General features: G+C 41.3%; 1 protein-coding gene across 1 annotated transcript in view; it reads left to right on the top strand.

The window, feature by feature from the left end:
* The window catches only part of Atp10d (ATPase phospholipid transporting 10D (putative)), an 89,982-nt gene that overhangs the window by 12,216 nt on the left and 62,570 nt on the right, over window positions 1-15,196 (top strand). The window lies entirely within an intron of this gene.

The following is a 15,196-nucleotide window of genomic DNA, read 5'->3' as shown; positions in this document are numbered from 1 at the left end:
GGTAAATATTCCATCATAGATCATGGCAAGTATTGAACAGAGTAAGTATCGTTGTGATTTTATGTTGATAGTAATAATAGGTCACATATTAATATCTTATGTTTATGATATTAATATTCCATATGTTAATACCTTATTAACATTGAAGAGCCAGATCTCAAAAGCATATTATTCTATTAGTTTCATAGCATAGTATTTTAGAAGTATCTAGGATTTCCAAAATATAGTTTTAAAAACATAGTATTAAAAATAGCTATTTTCAATGTTTCAGTATATTTTTATTCGGTTTTCAAAATTTATTAAGGGAAATAGGAAGTCATTTGTAAGTAAGTAAATAACACAGGGATGTTATATCTATATACCTGCAATGTTCCCTTGCTGCTCTGCAAACTAACTGATGCTGAGTATCCACCAAAAAAGGCTCATTTATCCATGTGATCCCTTCAAGAAAATAAGAGACTTATTGAAGAAGAGAAGCCCTGAAGCTTTCTGTATCTGAATGAACCATCTAAAACCATCTGCCTATTTGTCCATCTGTCCGTCCATCCGTCCGTCCATCCATCCATCCATCCATCCATCCATCCATCCATCCATCCCTTCCTCCATCCATCCATCCATTCGCCCATCTACCCATCTATCTCTCTAATACATGTATCTGCTAATATGTACTATGTTTCCCAACATACGGTGGTCCAATTGTAATTTTTTTTTGTCTGTGAGTTGATACCAAAACAATGCAGATTTGGTAGAAACAGTAATGTACTTCAGATTTTGAACTTGTTTTTTTTTTTCCCCTAGACAAATGTGTAATATGATTCTCTCTCTTGGTGCTGAGCAACGGCAATGGGCATTGCTCCTGCTCAGCCACAGAGTCACGTTGAGAAAGAACTTCTCTTTCACAGGGTGCTGCTGTGTTGGCAGTGGTCTGTGCAAACAGGTATTCGGTGAATCACAGAGATAGGCCACACTGTGTTGAGGAACAGATGCAGGAGAGTATTCTGCCCAACTTTAGGCTAATGTCAGCTTTCTGAACACATTGAAAGTGGACTAAGTCATGGTTCTCAGCTGTATTATATTGGACTCACAACATTTAAGCTATGCCGTGATTTTACCAGACCATAACCCTATCCTAAATAGAGGAATATCTATGCACAAAATATTGGCTGGATATAGCTCAGTGGTAGAATACTTGTCCAGCATGTGTGAGACTGTGACATAAACCTCAGCATCTCACACTCACAGATAAATGCATATACATTTATTAAATATGTGATTTTACATATATTTTCACGTATAAATGTGGCATAACATAGATATGTGTACATAGATGATATATACACATATAAATATATATTCTATATGTAAAAATTTATTTTCACATTAAAGAATTGAAGAAACTTTAATGTGTTTGGAAATAAAAAAATCACTTCTTTTTCTAGTACAAAACAATACATCTTCATAGACACCTCAGTCATATATTATCCTCTGCCATTTGTGTAACCTCAAAATAAACCTGTTTATTTGAAAAGCCTAATCTGGCCCTTCATCAGGAAGGATATATAAATGTGCGAGTCATCTTCTTGATGTTGTCTGCGTGCATGTGTCGGGGTTGAGAACCTCCCTTAGCCTCCATGAGAGGCTGCTCCTCGGATGTGGAACCTGAACCTCTTCCGTCTGTTCCTAAGCATCACCCGTGGTGTCTGGCACGTGGTGGGTTGTCAGGGCACATTTGCTGAGAATGACTTGGGGATAGAATAAGGTTAGTTTTAAGCATTGTTTCTAACAAGGTGTAAGGGCAATGCACCTGATTTGACTTGACCTTTTCCTATTTAAGGCCCATAAAAAAATAACAAAACTATCATAAACATTTCCCTCTTAGAGGTATAGTGGAAGTATGACTAAGTTTTTTATAACCTTACCTAACACCCCAGTCTGTGATAGTGATCATTCGCTATCAAAAGTAATTACTTTATAGCACTATTTTGAGTGAGGCAGTACCCTTACCTGGCCTCATGTATGTGCCTAAAATGTAGGATATTTATGCCTAAATGGAATTTAATTTAAAAACTCAGTGTGAAGAAATATTACATAGTATTCAAAAGTCCAAGTTTATTTCATTGAAGAGATCCCACTTACCCGGTGTGGAAAATGGATAATATAGCTTTCTTATTGAAGAGCCACTGCTCTTGTGATATAAGCTGGCTCTTGTCATCGCAACGTCCAGACACTTTCTATGCTTGTCTTCTTGCCTGAAGAGTACGTGAGGCAAAGGAAAGACGCTTTGTTTTCGTAGGTAACAGGATAATTACCGCTAAGGGGGTCATGCCAATATCAGACCTGATAGAGGAAAGAAGCCCACAAAGAGATCAAGCAATCTCACTGTCATTCCCACAACACGTAGATAAAGAACCGGTCTCCCCAGGAGCTAAGCCTCTTGTAGAGGGAGTTAGAAAACTGGGTGATAGATAGCATAGACTGGAGCAAGCTTGAGTTTTACGAGGGAGCCCTGTGCTTCGGGCATGAATGTCTCTGATATGCAGCCAATGGGACTTTCCTGAGAGGAGTTTTCTATGAAAGAATTCCTGTCTCATATTTGCTGTAAATTTCTCAATACTCACTATTAACTCTGATAGGATTTAGAGCATAGAAAAACTTTGATACGTTGTTAGTGTTTTCTTCTGTCAGTTGTGAAAAGGAAGGTATAATTCTCTCAAGGTGGAGATCCATCATTCTTCCTTGCTAAGTTTTTGGGAATGGTGGTTGAAAGGGGTAGTAATAGTATTAAGTCAAAAGAACTAATCGTTGAAACCTATTAGCCTGAAGGTGGTGGTGGTGGTAGGTGTGATGGTGGGTGTGTAAACTCAACCTTTCTTAGATTTTGGTTCATTTCAGCCTTTGCCTATGAGGATCTGTTTGTACCAACTGTCAAGCCATTGGTATATTGCCTTGGTTTTCATGTTAAAATGAAATGGGCTTCCCAACAATGTGTGATATAACACCACCTACAAATTTGCTAGCTAAATATGGTTGTTTTGGGGCTCCATCCCAGACTTGCTGGCTCAGAAACCAAAGGGCTGAGGTTCAAGAGATTCGGATGCATGCGGAGAAAGGCTATCTTGAAGTAACTGTATGTGAACCTGTGTTTGTCTCTTAGACAGATGACCTCATGTGTGTAATTGAAGTTGTTTGTCAGCTGGTGGTGACCTCTGAAACTTTTAAGTGCTAACTGGACCCAAGAGAATTCATTATCCTGTATTTACCTTTTGATAATCTTTCCTGCTTCCAGCTTGCCAAATTAAGCATTCATCAAGGGAAATGGAGTTTTGAGAACTTAGTGTGTTTTTAAGTGATTTGTATATAGTAAGTGACTTTAATGAGCACTATATGCAGTATAGTTTAGTAGTAAAAGATTGTGTGTGTGTGTGTGTGTGTGTGTGTGTGTGTTCTAGAAAAAAATGCCTCAGGAAATGAGCTCAGGACAGGGGAGTATCTAAATCATAAACATTCTTTGGTTTCAACTGATCATCTTTGAACTGGACGTTCTCACTTCTTTGTATGGTTTTAAAATATGCTTTTCTTTCCTTTTTCTTTTTCTTTCTCTTCTTCTTCTTCTTCTTCTTCTTCTTCTTCTTCTTCTTCTTCTTCTTCTTCTTCTTCTTCTTCTTCTTCTTCTTCTGCATTTTTTTAAAAATTTTTCATCAAGACAGTGTTTCTCTGTAGTTTTGGAGCCTGTCCTGAAACTCACTCTGTAGACCAGACTGGCCTCAAACTCACAGAGATTCACCTGTCTCTGCCTCCCAAGTACTGGGATTAAACATGCCACAAAAATCTTTTATTGTTTGAGGATTTCATACATGTATATAATGTGTTTTGATCAAATCTGTCCCCATCCCTTCACCTATATAAATTTTGAGTGTACAAAACTAATACTATGTTTTATTTGTAGATAAATGAATATGCAAAACTGTATTTAAAATGTATGAGAATGATAAAAACTAACTTCAGAATAGCGATTCTTCTAAGGAAATAAGGAAAGTTGGTGGAAGACTGAAGAGGTGGTGATCCAGCTATATCCATGATATTTTCTGCTGTTTTTTTACTTTCTTTTTTATTTCTTCTTTCTGTCTTTAACATCATGCATCTTCATCCCATTCATTCCCCCCCTTTCCTTTGTATCCACCATTCGCCCCTGCAACCTCCCCCCCAAAATAAAATAAAATAAAATAAAATAAAATAAAATAAAAGTGAAGCAAAAAATTTTAAAAGAACAACTTTGTCATGGAAGCTGCAGTGTGACACGGCGAGTCAGTCCCACAGTAAACCCTTTTATCATACATCTTGACTTGCAAGTGTTCTTGGCAAAGACTCACAGGTCAGGTTGGAGGTTTCTGTTTTCTGCTGTGCTATCAATACTGACCCCTCACTGAACTCCTCTTAGTTATCCTTGTTGCCCTGTGTCATGGAAATCCTGCAGCGTTGGGTCTGCAAGACTGGTCCCTTCCCTTCCCGTGCTCCAGCAGATCACGGATGGGATGGATGTTGGGGTGGGCCAGCTCATAATCCTGGTTCTGGGCCTGGGTATTGCAGGGTTGGTCAGCCCGCCAGCTCTCCCTTGTCCTCACTACTAGGGTGAGCTCTCCTGCATTGCCCTGAATAGTTTACCCCTTGCAGTGATGAGCAAAGGGTGGGGCCACTTCTCCTGCTTTCTCATCCTCAGTATCAATTCTCCCACACTTACAACTTCAGGGTCAGCTCTGCTGTGTTGCCCAAGCAAGGCTAGACCTGTTCTCCGCGGTGCTGCAGCTGATGGGCGCAGCTCTCCTGCTCTTATGACCTCAGTACCAGCTCTCCCACCTGACTCGGGGGTTAATGAGGTTGGGGATGGAGCAGGCATCTCTCCTTGGCCATGCTGCCAAAAGATATTTTTCTTAATCCTCAAGTCAGAGTGCCTACCACTGGCAGAGAATCAGGTGACCTATACTGTGGGAACTTGGGGCTGTTAGCAGAAAACAATGATAAAGCAGCGCCTGGGGAAAATACGGCTACATCTTGGGCACTAGGAATGGTCTTGAAAAATATCTTCAAAGGGTTCCGCATTAAGCTGTGCTATGGAGCTTCTGTCTCCCGGTGTCATACTTGCCCCTGGGAGTAACTGAGAGAGAAGATGGGGAGGGAGTTGCTATCCTTAGCTGTTTAGGTGCCTAGAAAGCACTCTAGTTAACCATGGAGCAAAGTCACTAAAAGATGAATGCAACCAGTGCTTGAGCACGTATTGGAGTTTATAAAATTAAACACAGATGAATATCTGGGGTATGATTGTTACTATCATATATGCATACAGACTCTCAACTAATACAGCAATAATTAACCTTTACCTAGCACTTGTAATATTATTCTGAGGAGCTGCAGTATTCATTTGATGCTGACAGCCCTTTGAGTGGAGTTAACTGGTAAGGGAGCTTCCAGGAGTGGATGTTGGTTGCTGAACTCACTGTTCTTAATCACTGCTACACTCTTCACTGATCTTATAGACACAAGAGCAGAGAAACCTGTGCTTTTCTGAAAGAGTTGCTCAGACCTGGAGGAGCGGGCTGCTTCTGTCATTGGTGTATTGATGCACTCATAAGCCAACACTGATGACCCCTTCTTCCCCAAGCTTAGATCTTTCATCCCTGCTTCTAAGAGTAAGACAGCGGTTCTGAATTTGTGTTTCCTTTTCCAGTATAATCACTTTTCTCTAAAAGTGCAGTGATCAACAGATTTTTGTTGATCATCTAGCTTTGGCCAAGCCCTAAAGTGACACATGGAGAGCAATTGCCTAAGTTCCCTACTGAAAAAGGAAGGCCTTTGCAACACACTGCCAAGTCCAATGACCGAGCCATGCTTAGGGTTGAACATGGGAGCAGAATAGGGAATGGCCTGCCCTTCTGCCTGTGTGCACACCTCCCAGTCTCTCTCTTTCCTCAGTCAAGCTAACAGCAGGCCAGCGGTTCAGTGGGGGCCAGTGCGGTGGGTGAGTATTTCGTCTGGCCAGCCCTCTAGTAAGGGAGAGCAGCATTGCAGAAGAACAGCCGTTATTCTAGGCTCTCAGCCTTACTGATGATAAGTCATCAGGGTGCTAATAAAATTACACATGCATGGGCTCCACTGTAGGTCCCCAGGACCAGAGTCTTCTGGGAGGAGACTTGGCAGCCTCATTAACCAGGCTCTGGAGCATCCTTATCACGGGAGCTTGGGAAACAGAACAAGGCGAATGCAGTTGGTTCACAAACATGGTCGTCATGAGCTTAGGAGAGAGTGTTTGGTGACAAGTTTGGATGGTATAGAGAGGATTTCTTGTCGCACTTGTCTTTTGTGACACTGGTGTGGATAGTCAGTGTTGGCTCCTTCCCAGGTATTACAAGCACATTGAACAGAGTATTTATTTAGACTCAGCAATTCAGTTTATACCTTCAGGGAAACACTAGCAGTTTGTACCTCATCTCAGCCTACAGGTCCCAGTCTCTGCGTGGAGATAGCCTAAGAGATGGCAGACGATGAAAGTATGGGTGCAAAGGAATAATTTTCATCTACCGTGTGTCCTGTGATCTCTATGGCATCTATTTTTTCTCTAACACACTGAGGTCCAGAGATTGCTTGTACCGGTCAAATGTGTGACAAGCGCTGTGGCCATTGTGTGAGCCTGTGTCAACACAGCAGGGGGATTTTGATGGGTAAAGATGTGGTGAGGATGGTCAAACACGGGAAATATAAAGTTGGCTTCACAAAAGTCTGTAGTAGGAGGCTGTCAGGAGGCAGGGGATAGGGACGAGGAAGAAACAGGGAGTGACTGGTGAAGAGTTGCCAGTTAGATAGGAGAAATCAGTTCGGATGTTCTGTTGTGCAGCGAGGTAAATATGGGTACCATTTTTATATTGACTGCTTCAAAATAACTGGAAGAAAGAACTTTGAATGTTCTTATCACAAACAAATGATAGGTACATGGGGTGCTCGATATGTTAATTGGCCAGATTTAATCATTGTCCAACATAGACATATATTAAAATATTGTAACATGCTCTGTAAATACGTATAACCATTATATGTCAATTAAAGGAGAAATTATTTTAAAAGGTGAGCAAACTGCTTACAGTAACTCTAGCTAAGGTGGATGAGCTATGAAGTGGTGTGCTGGAGTCAGGGGCCGTAATGAAAAACTTCTGACAAAAATGCACGCCACCTTTCTGTTGCTTTCCTTTTAGGAGAAGCCAATTCTTTATGTTTTTTTTAAATAATTTAAAATGCTGATTCCCTGTGTTCTTAAAAGGAAATGAAAACAATGTACTTGTTGGCACAGCACTGAGTAGAAAGTTGCCCAAGTAGACGCTGCTGATTGGTGGCTGCCAGGTCAGGCTCTTTAGACCATGGCTTGCAATTCCGTGCATGGTTATGTAAATGTGTATGTGGGCTGCAAACACCAGACTGCTAAGAACAAATACGTGTGAACATGAGTGGTCAAAAATTACGTGAAAAGTGAGATAAACTGAGGTATTTCTGGTGGTGCCTGCCTGCGTCTTGTCTCAGTTTCACTGTAAGCTTTGGTTCTGAAGGCTCAATAGTGCATGTGACACGGGGCATATCATGATGTCACCCAGGACCCATGAGTGCTCCCTAAGACACCTGGGTTCAGACTTGGGCTATGTTATGCGGTGTCTTTATTTAGTGTTTAAATAAGAGCTTTCTGCTCGTATAGAAACATAAGGTTTAATTATGGAAAACAAAACTTATGATGTTTTTCTACCATTGTTTCCTAGCATGTATCAAATCAGTACATCTTTGGATTATATTGTGTTTGGATATTTGATTTTAAGAATTGCTGTGTTAATTGTCGACTCGTATTTCAAAACAAATAAAATCATTAAGTAGATTCTAAATTTTGGGATTAAGGCAAAATTTCTAGCAATTTCTTAAAGTGTTTCTTTTATTTTTTTGAGATTATAATATAATTGCATCATTTTCCCTTCCTTTTCCTCACTTCAAACACTCGAATATATCCCTCCTTGCTCCCTTTCAAATTCATGACCTCTTTTTTTTAAAAATTAATTTTCAACAATGTCTAAAGTGTTCTTAATGTCATTTTGTTTCATGCACTTAAAAAAAGTAGTATCCTTGGCACTGACAGTGGGAGGTGCTCTATGACATGCAGTATCAAATATTCAGCCCAGATTTAATTCCTTACATAATAATAAGCAGGTGCACTCATCTTATTAGTATACAAATTGGCTGTTTTAAGAGAACTTCTTAGCATCTCTTATCCATAAATGTTTGATTTGCATACCTGTTTTACGTACTGTAGTACGCAGGGTCCTATAAAAAGTTTCTTGAGGGAGAAAGATTCATGACTGGGAAGCTTAAGAAAGTCTGCTTTAGATTAAGTGATCCCCAAAAGCTAGACATTAAAATATCACAAGCCTCGGTGATCTTTGATGAGGCATGACTTAATGGAACCTGGATAAATGTTTATGGGAAACAGTGCTAACATGAGACTCTTTTCTAGGTGATGACATACATTCTACTTGGCCGAACTAGAAAGTTTAAAAGGCTCTGTCCTGGCTGTTGTGGTAATGTGCTGTGTGCACCTGTGCCTGCCAGTCCTCCTGGCATCTTTAGCATGCTTCTACAGGAAGAGTCCAGTGTGTGCATCTGTCAGGCTGGGAATGTGGATGTATCCACTCCCGAAGACACTTGCAATTCAGTCTGGGATCGTGGCTGCCAGAGAATGTATTGCAACACGTTAGCGAGCGTGGAAATCAATACTATTGTGATGTAAGAGGGAGACAGAACAGGAAGTGTCCGTCTGCAGAGCCAGCAGCAAGGGCGCCAACTGTTTGTAGAACCTTTGTTTGCAACTGCATGTAAATATATGCTAGGTTGCATCTCAGAGAATGTATTTTCTAGAGTTTGTAGGGAATTCATTTTGAAAGCCTCTGAACCAGAATAAACTTGATAAGATTCTCGGTCTTTCTGTCTCCATTAGCTACTTTGACATCACTGGGACCAAAATACCTGACAGGAACCACCTATGGGGGGGAAGATTTATTCTCACGGTCACAGTCTTAGGTCATCATGGTAGGAGAAGGAAGGGCAGGGGCATCTTAGTTCGTGATGGGACCGTGTGCGGCAGGACCTGTTCACATGGCCCCTGGCTGGAAGGCAGGGGCACCTGAAACTGGGGCAAGGATAGTAAGTTACAGCCAGTGACTTCACTGCTAAAGCTTCCTTAATCCCCCCAAATATCTCTACCAGCTGAGGATAAGGGCTGGAATGTGTTGGAGACATTTCCCATTCACACTACAAAGCTACCCAGCTGAAACGGACCAGTTTTAAGGTGGAAATTCAAAACATTCCTCCTGGTCTGCTAATTTCCTCTGAAGGTTTACTTTTTCTCCTTGGTCTCCTAAAAGCACAACTTTCTCTCTTGTGCTTAAGTTCTCAGATCCAATTGGCACTTAATTCTTAAAAAATAATACTGGAGTTGGTGAGCTCCCATTAGCTCAGATAAGCTGTTTCAGTGGGTGTCCCCATCATGGTCTTGACTTCTTTGCTCGTATTCTCACTCCTCTCTCTCTTCAACTGGACTTTGGGAGATCAGCCCAGTGCTCCGCTGTGGGTCTCTGCCTCTTTCCATCAGTTGCTGGATGAAGTTATATTTAAGATATTCATCATTCTGGCTGCAGGGCAAGGGCAGTTCTGTCACCCACTCCTCTATTGCTAGGGTCTTAGCTGGGGTCATCCTTGTGGATTCCTGGGAATTTCTCTAGTGCCAGGTTTCTTGCTAGCCCCATAATGACTCTCTCAATCAAAATATCTCTTTCCTTGCTCTCATCTCTGTCCTTCATCCATCTCGACTGTCCTGTTCTCTCAAGTTCTCGTTCCCATTCCCCTTCTCCCCTTCTCTTCCCCTTCTATCCTCCCTCCCCACCGCCCCCCCCCCCCAGGGAAGGAACTAGCATAAGTTCATGATGACCTGAATGTGGGTGACTGTTGTATGGCTGGACCTGACTGCAGGGCCACTGGCAGTGACACCAGGATTTATCACTACTGCTTGTACTGGCTTTTTGGGAATCCATTCTCTTTGGATGGATACCTTGCTCAGCCTAGATATTGTAGGGAGGGCCTTGGACTTTCCCCAAAACAATGTGCCTTACCTTCTCTGAGGAGTGGATGGGGGTGGTGTGAGAGGGTAGGTGGAGGGAATGGGAGGAGGGGAGGGAGTGGAAACTGGGATTGGTATGTAAAATGTAAAAAGATAGTTTATTTTCTTTTAAAAATATAAATTAAAAATGTATAATGTCAAAAAATAAAAAATAATACTGGTTGACATTAATTCTGTATTCTAGCTTCTAATGACTTGTGCTTTAGTATACACACACACACACACACACACAGTTAGACTGATAGCTTACATAACTTGATATCACAGGATATTAAAAAACAAGAAAAAGTCAGACCCACAATCAGTAGATGGAAAAACAGTGATTAATACCAGGATGACAATTAATAAAATAGAAATAACAAAAATAATATAAGGTGATCAATGAAACAAAGAGTTGGGTTTTTTTTTTTTGAAACATAAGTTAGATCAACAATTTTAGCCAAACTCATGAAGAGAGAGAGAGAGAGAACAGATTAAGAGAATTAGAGACAAGAAGGTATGTGTCCTTAGAAAGCCCTTAGGACATAAACTAAGGACGTATTCCACTAAATTGGAAAAATCTGAAAGAAATGAATGAATGTCTCAGAATACATAACCTACCAAGTTAGACTAAGATGAGACAAACACAAACATAGACCTGTAATAAGACGTGGGATTCAGGGGGCAATGAATGAATGAATGAATGAATGAGTCTCCCAGCTGAAAAATTTGTTCAGGCTCAGTTATGAAGAATAAAGTATGTTGGAATGATGACTTCGTGGCGAAGGGTACTTACTGCTCTTCCAAAAGACTCGGTTCAATTTTCAGCATCCATATCAGACAGCTTAAAACCATCTGTAAGTCTAGCCCCGGGAAATGCAATGCTCCTGACCTCCATAGGGACCTCATACATGTGTATCTAACCCACACCTAGACACAGGCTGGTGTAAAATAATTAAAAATTTGAAAAAAGAATAAAAATGTTTGTAAACTATGCAATAGAAGTTTATTAAAAAATAAAACCGGATAGTAGGGCCTGCTGAATGCTAAGCAAGTGCTCTATACAAAGCTATACCCTCAACCATTTTTACATTTATTTATTTACTCATTCATCCATCCATTCATTTATTTAGTGTTTGTGGGGGTGGGGGCGCACATGCCAAGGTGAAGGTCAGACAACTTCTGGAAGTCAGTTCTGTCCTTCACACAATGTTCTTTTCAGGACGTGAAGTCAGGTCATCAGTCTTGGAGCAAGTACCGGTCCCCACTGGTCCTCCCCAATCCACTTTTCATTTTAAGACAAGAGCTTGCTAAGATATTCAGGCTGACCTTGAATTTGTAATCCTCCTGCCTTAGCCTTCTGGTAGCTGAGGTTCCAGGCCTGGGTCACCAGATCCAGTTCCCAGCTATCAGTTTGGAGGGATGGGCCACAGGACTGATGAGATGGAGTTATTCTGATTCTGAGCCGCTAGGCTGTCAAGAGTGGAATGGCTAAGAGAGGCCGTGTGGAGCACTGAGCCAGCCCCAGTTCGGTATCCACTGAAATCCCTCGATAAAAAGAAGCAGGATGGCTGAACTATAGAGTGAGTGGGTGCAGACTCCAGTGTCAGTCTGAGGGTACTGGGAAGGAACCGAGGAAAGCAGACACCGGAACACATCGGCAGTGAACTGTTCTTCAGTCATGCCAGTATTTCTCTGAAGCTGGGTGAGTTGAGGGTAGCTACAGTTTCTTGCCTGGCTTTGTGCCAGGTAAAGCCGTTTGCCTGTGTGAACCACGTGAGTATTTTTTGTTAGGGTGAGGTTGTTAGGGAATTGCACCACAAATTACCAGAAGTTGACACCTTCCATATCTGTTCACTGTTTCTTTAATCTTCTGTTTACCTTGTCAGGAAACTGCCCTGAAATTTAAAGAGCCAAGTCTTCCATTGTGACATGAGGGTGTGGACACCAGACAGACACGCCTTGTTACATCTTAAAAGACGTTTAATTGCAGATGAAAACTTCCCACTCCAAGTCTGCAGAAACGATAGCAAACCCCACTGACTTCAGCTTTCTAAAGAGAAGTGTGAGATTTGACATGATGCCCCTAGTGCTCGTGCTATAGCAACGCACGGAAGCATTTAGTGTGACGTTAGGTGGTTCGCTCTGCAGTGCTGAGTAATTAGTGGAGCATTATCTCACTTCCTTATTCTGTGAAAGGATCCTGTCTTCGCTATGAACTACCTTGGTTAATTAGGATACACTTCATGCTACAGCTTTAAAAAGAAACCTAAGCTGTTTTTATATGAGGTAAAGATCGGGCTTTTCTGGTGCATTTCAGGTGTGGACATCTAAACATTGTATTGCAAAGATAGTTTAGCTAGTTGATTTTCAATGGCTTGCTTCTCTGTAAGTAGGTGCCTTAGAGGACAGGATCCCAAGGACAGTTCCGATATAGCAAAACCATTCCTCCTATCGTATGTATAAAACTGATAAGACTGCCTGCCTTTCTAGTGGGGCACACATTATCACAGCATCCAACATTCAGAGACAAAGACATGCCCTTGGAAGCTGTGCTCTTTTTGTTAGGTGGCTTTCCAAGCCAGACTTATTATCTCAGCTATGCAGGGGCTGAGGCAGGAGGATAGCAAGGTCAAGCTCAACCTGGACTAGAGATGAGTTTAAAGCCAGCCTGGGCAACTTGTTTAGACCTCGTCTCAAAATGAAATCTACAAAAAAAAAAATAGAAAAATAGATAAGTGTATATATAGCTCAGAGGGAGGATGCTTACCAAGAGTATGTACAGCATGTGCAGAATTTCGGGTTCAGCCCCCAGTCCTGCAGCATAAAGGCATGAATACGTGCATGTTTCTACCCTGCTTATTCTCACTGCTTTGTTTCAGGTGAGTTTTTTTTTTTTAAAGAGATCTAATGGATTTTAAGTCATTTATTTGCGACTCCGTGGATTAGCTGTAAATATGTGAATAAGGTGATGTCAACTGCAGTATCTTCGATCTTATAAGGCCCAGTGCACAGTGAACAGATGTCAAGAATAGGTTGTTCAAATATTGATCGTTAGAGTGAGGGGCGTCAGAACACATCTGCCCATGATGGTGCATGGTGACATAGGATTTTAGATTCATAAAAATTGAGTCTAATTTCAATGTCCTTGGGGGAAAGGGATTAATTTCTGATTAGTATCGTGTTTTAGAAAAATGAGTTAGTACTCCAGTTATAAACTTGGAGTGAAGCTTAGAAAGGAAATCATCTTGAATAATCTTCCTAAAGGACGACAGTGTTTTAAATGGGATTTTACAACAGGATAGCGTTTGGTATGTACGTGCCTATCAGGTCCCTTAGACCCTCAGCTCTTGGAGAAAGGGGTCCACGTCTTTATTGTGTCTGTATTCTAGCCTAGTGCAGGATCGGTACATATCCCAGTTTTTCCCCATAAAATCTGTAGATGCCCCAATTCAGATGCCAAGGATACGTGACAGATTTTCTAAGTAAGAAACTTAGGTGATCAACACCAGGAGTAGATATGTAAATCATGACCTTGCTAAATCAAGATGGACATCAAGGGCCGTGGACTTTTTGTGGCATACTCAATGACATGCTTGTTGTCTAATTTGTGAATTTTGGGGGACATTTTCCAAGTGCCAGATCCTCTAAAAAAACGTCGGCAAATGAGGTGCAATAACAATAAATCCTTTATTCATAAAGATATGATTTGAATCTGCTGTAGCTACTTGTGTTATAGTAACAAGACCCTTTGGGGTCCAGCCCTAAGGCCCTCTCAGGGTTTAGAATGGAAGCAACAGCCAGCAGAGGACTCAGGATGTCTGAGGGGGAATGAATTTCTCTCACACATGCTTTTCTGAATCAGTCTCTATCCTTCCGTCTCCTGTCCTACTTCTAATTCCTTCTAGCTTCTTCTCCTGGCTTCTTCTCTAGCCTAAAAATCCTTTTTCCTACAGGAGCTTTAAAGTGATAAAAAAAAAAATTACAAAAGTTACCTCTCATTGGTCAATAGCACATTTCTAGAGTAAGCGATTAGGAACTGAGCCATTGCCATGGCAACATAAGGGTCCAAGGTTACAGGACAAAGACTGTGATCAGAGGGCAGGGGTACCGTGCCCAGTGAGATAAGCTTTGGGTCATAGGTCTTTTGTTAACAGACTTGGCAAGCAAAGAATTGACATGTTTTTCCTAGAGTGTTCATGTAGCAACCTGGTTGGACATCTGTGACTCTGACCCTGTGTATAGATACAAAGTTCCAAATTCATGGGCTTTGTACAAAAAGTCTAGTTTTGAACTTGTTTTGCAGTGAAAGTGAGATAACTGTGTGCAGTTAGTCTAAGCAAAAGAGCAAATCAGGCTTTTAAATGTCTACAGTCCTCATGGGGCAAATAGATCTAAGTATGAAGCATGTTCTAGTATATTTTCTATATATCAAAATTATATAGCTAAAATAAAAGTCCTCTTCCTGGCCATTCACAGATATATGTGCCCATAAGATTGAGATGTAATCATGAGATTACATATACACATCACATGAGATTACAGAATGCAGGTGCTGGGGAGACACCAAGCTGCTTTAGCAAAAGTGAGCTGCAGTTTCCAGAGCTGATGGTCCTGAGGGTCTTGCCTGGACAGGATTGACCTCCATCAGAATCGCTCCTCGGGTGGGTTAGCATCTGAATCATCAATGACCGTATGCTGTGTATTCCCACCCTCTCCAACATTATAGGATTGATGTGATTTAAAAAATATATGTATTTTATTTTTATGTATGTGTTTCTTGTGTATGCATGCATATCTTCTGTATACATAGACATATGTGGGTTGCCCACAGAGGCCAGAAGATGGCATCAGATCCCCAGGAACAGGAGTTACGGGAGGTTGTGAGCCGCCTGGCATGGGTGCTAGGAACTGAAGTCTGGCTCTCTGAACAATCAACAAATGCTCTCAACTGATGGGCCACCACCTCAGCCCTAATTGATTTAATGTCGAGATGATGTGCATAGAGAGTTTTGCATTGTG

This window comes from Myodes glareolus, chromosome 8 (assembly GCF_982192425.1).
Source record: "Myodes glareolus chromosome 8, mMyoGla1.1, whole genome shotgun sequence".
NCBI classification, from domain to species: Eukaryota; Metazoa; Chordata; class Mammalia; order Rodentia; family Cricetidae; genus Myodes; species Myodes glareolus.
The sequence above is the reverse complement of the archived record's forward strand: the minus strand, read 5'-3'. Positions and strand labels throughout refer to the sequence as shown.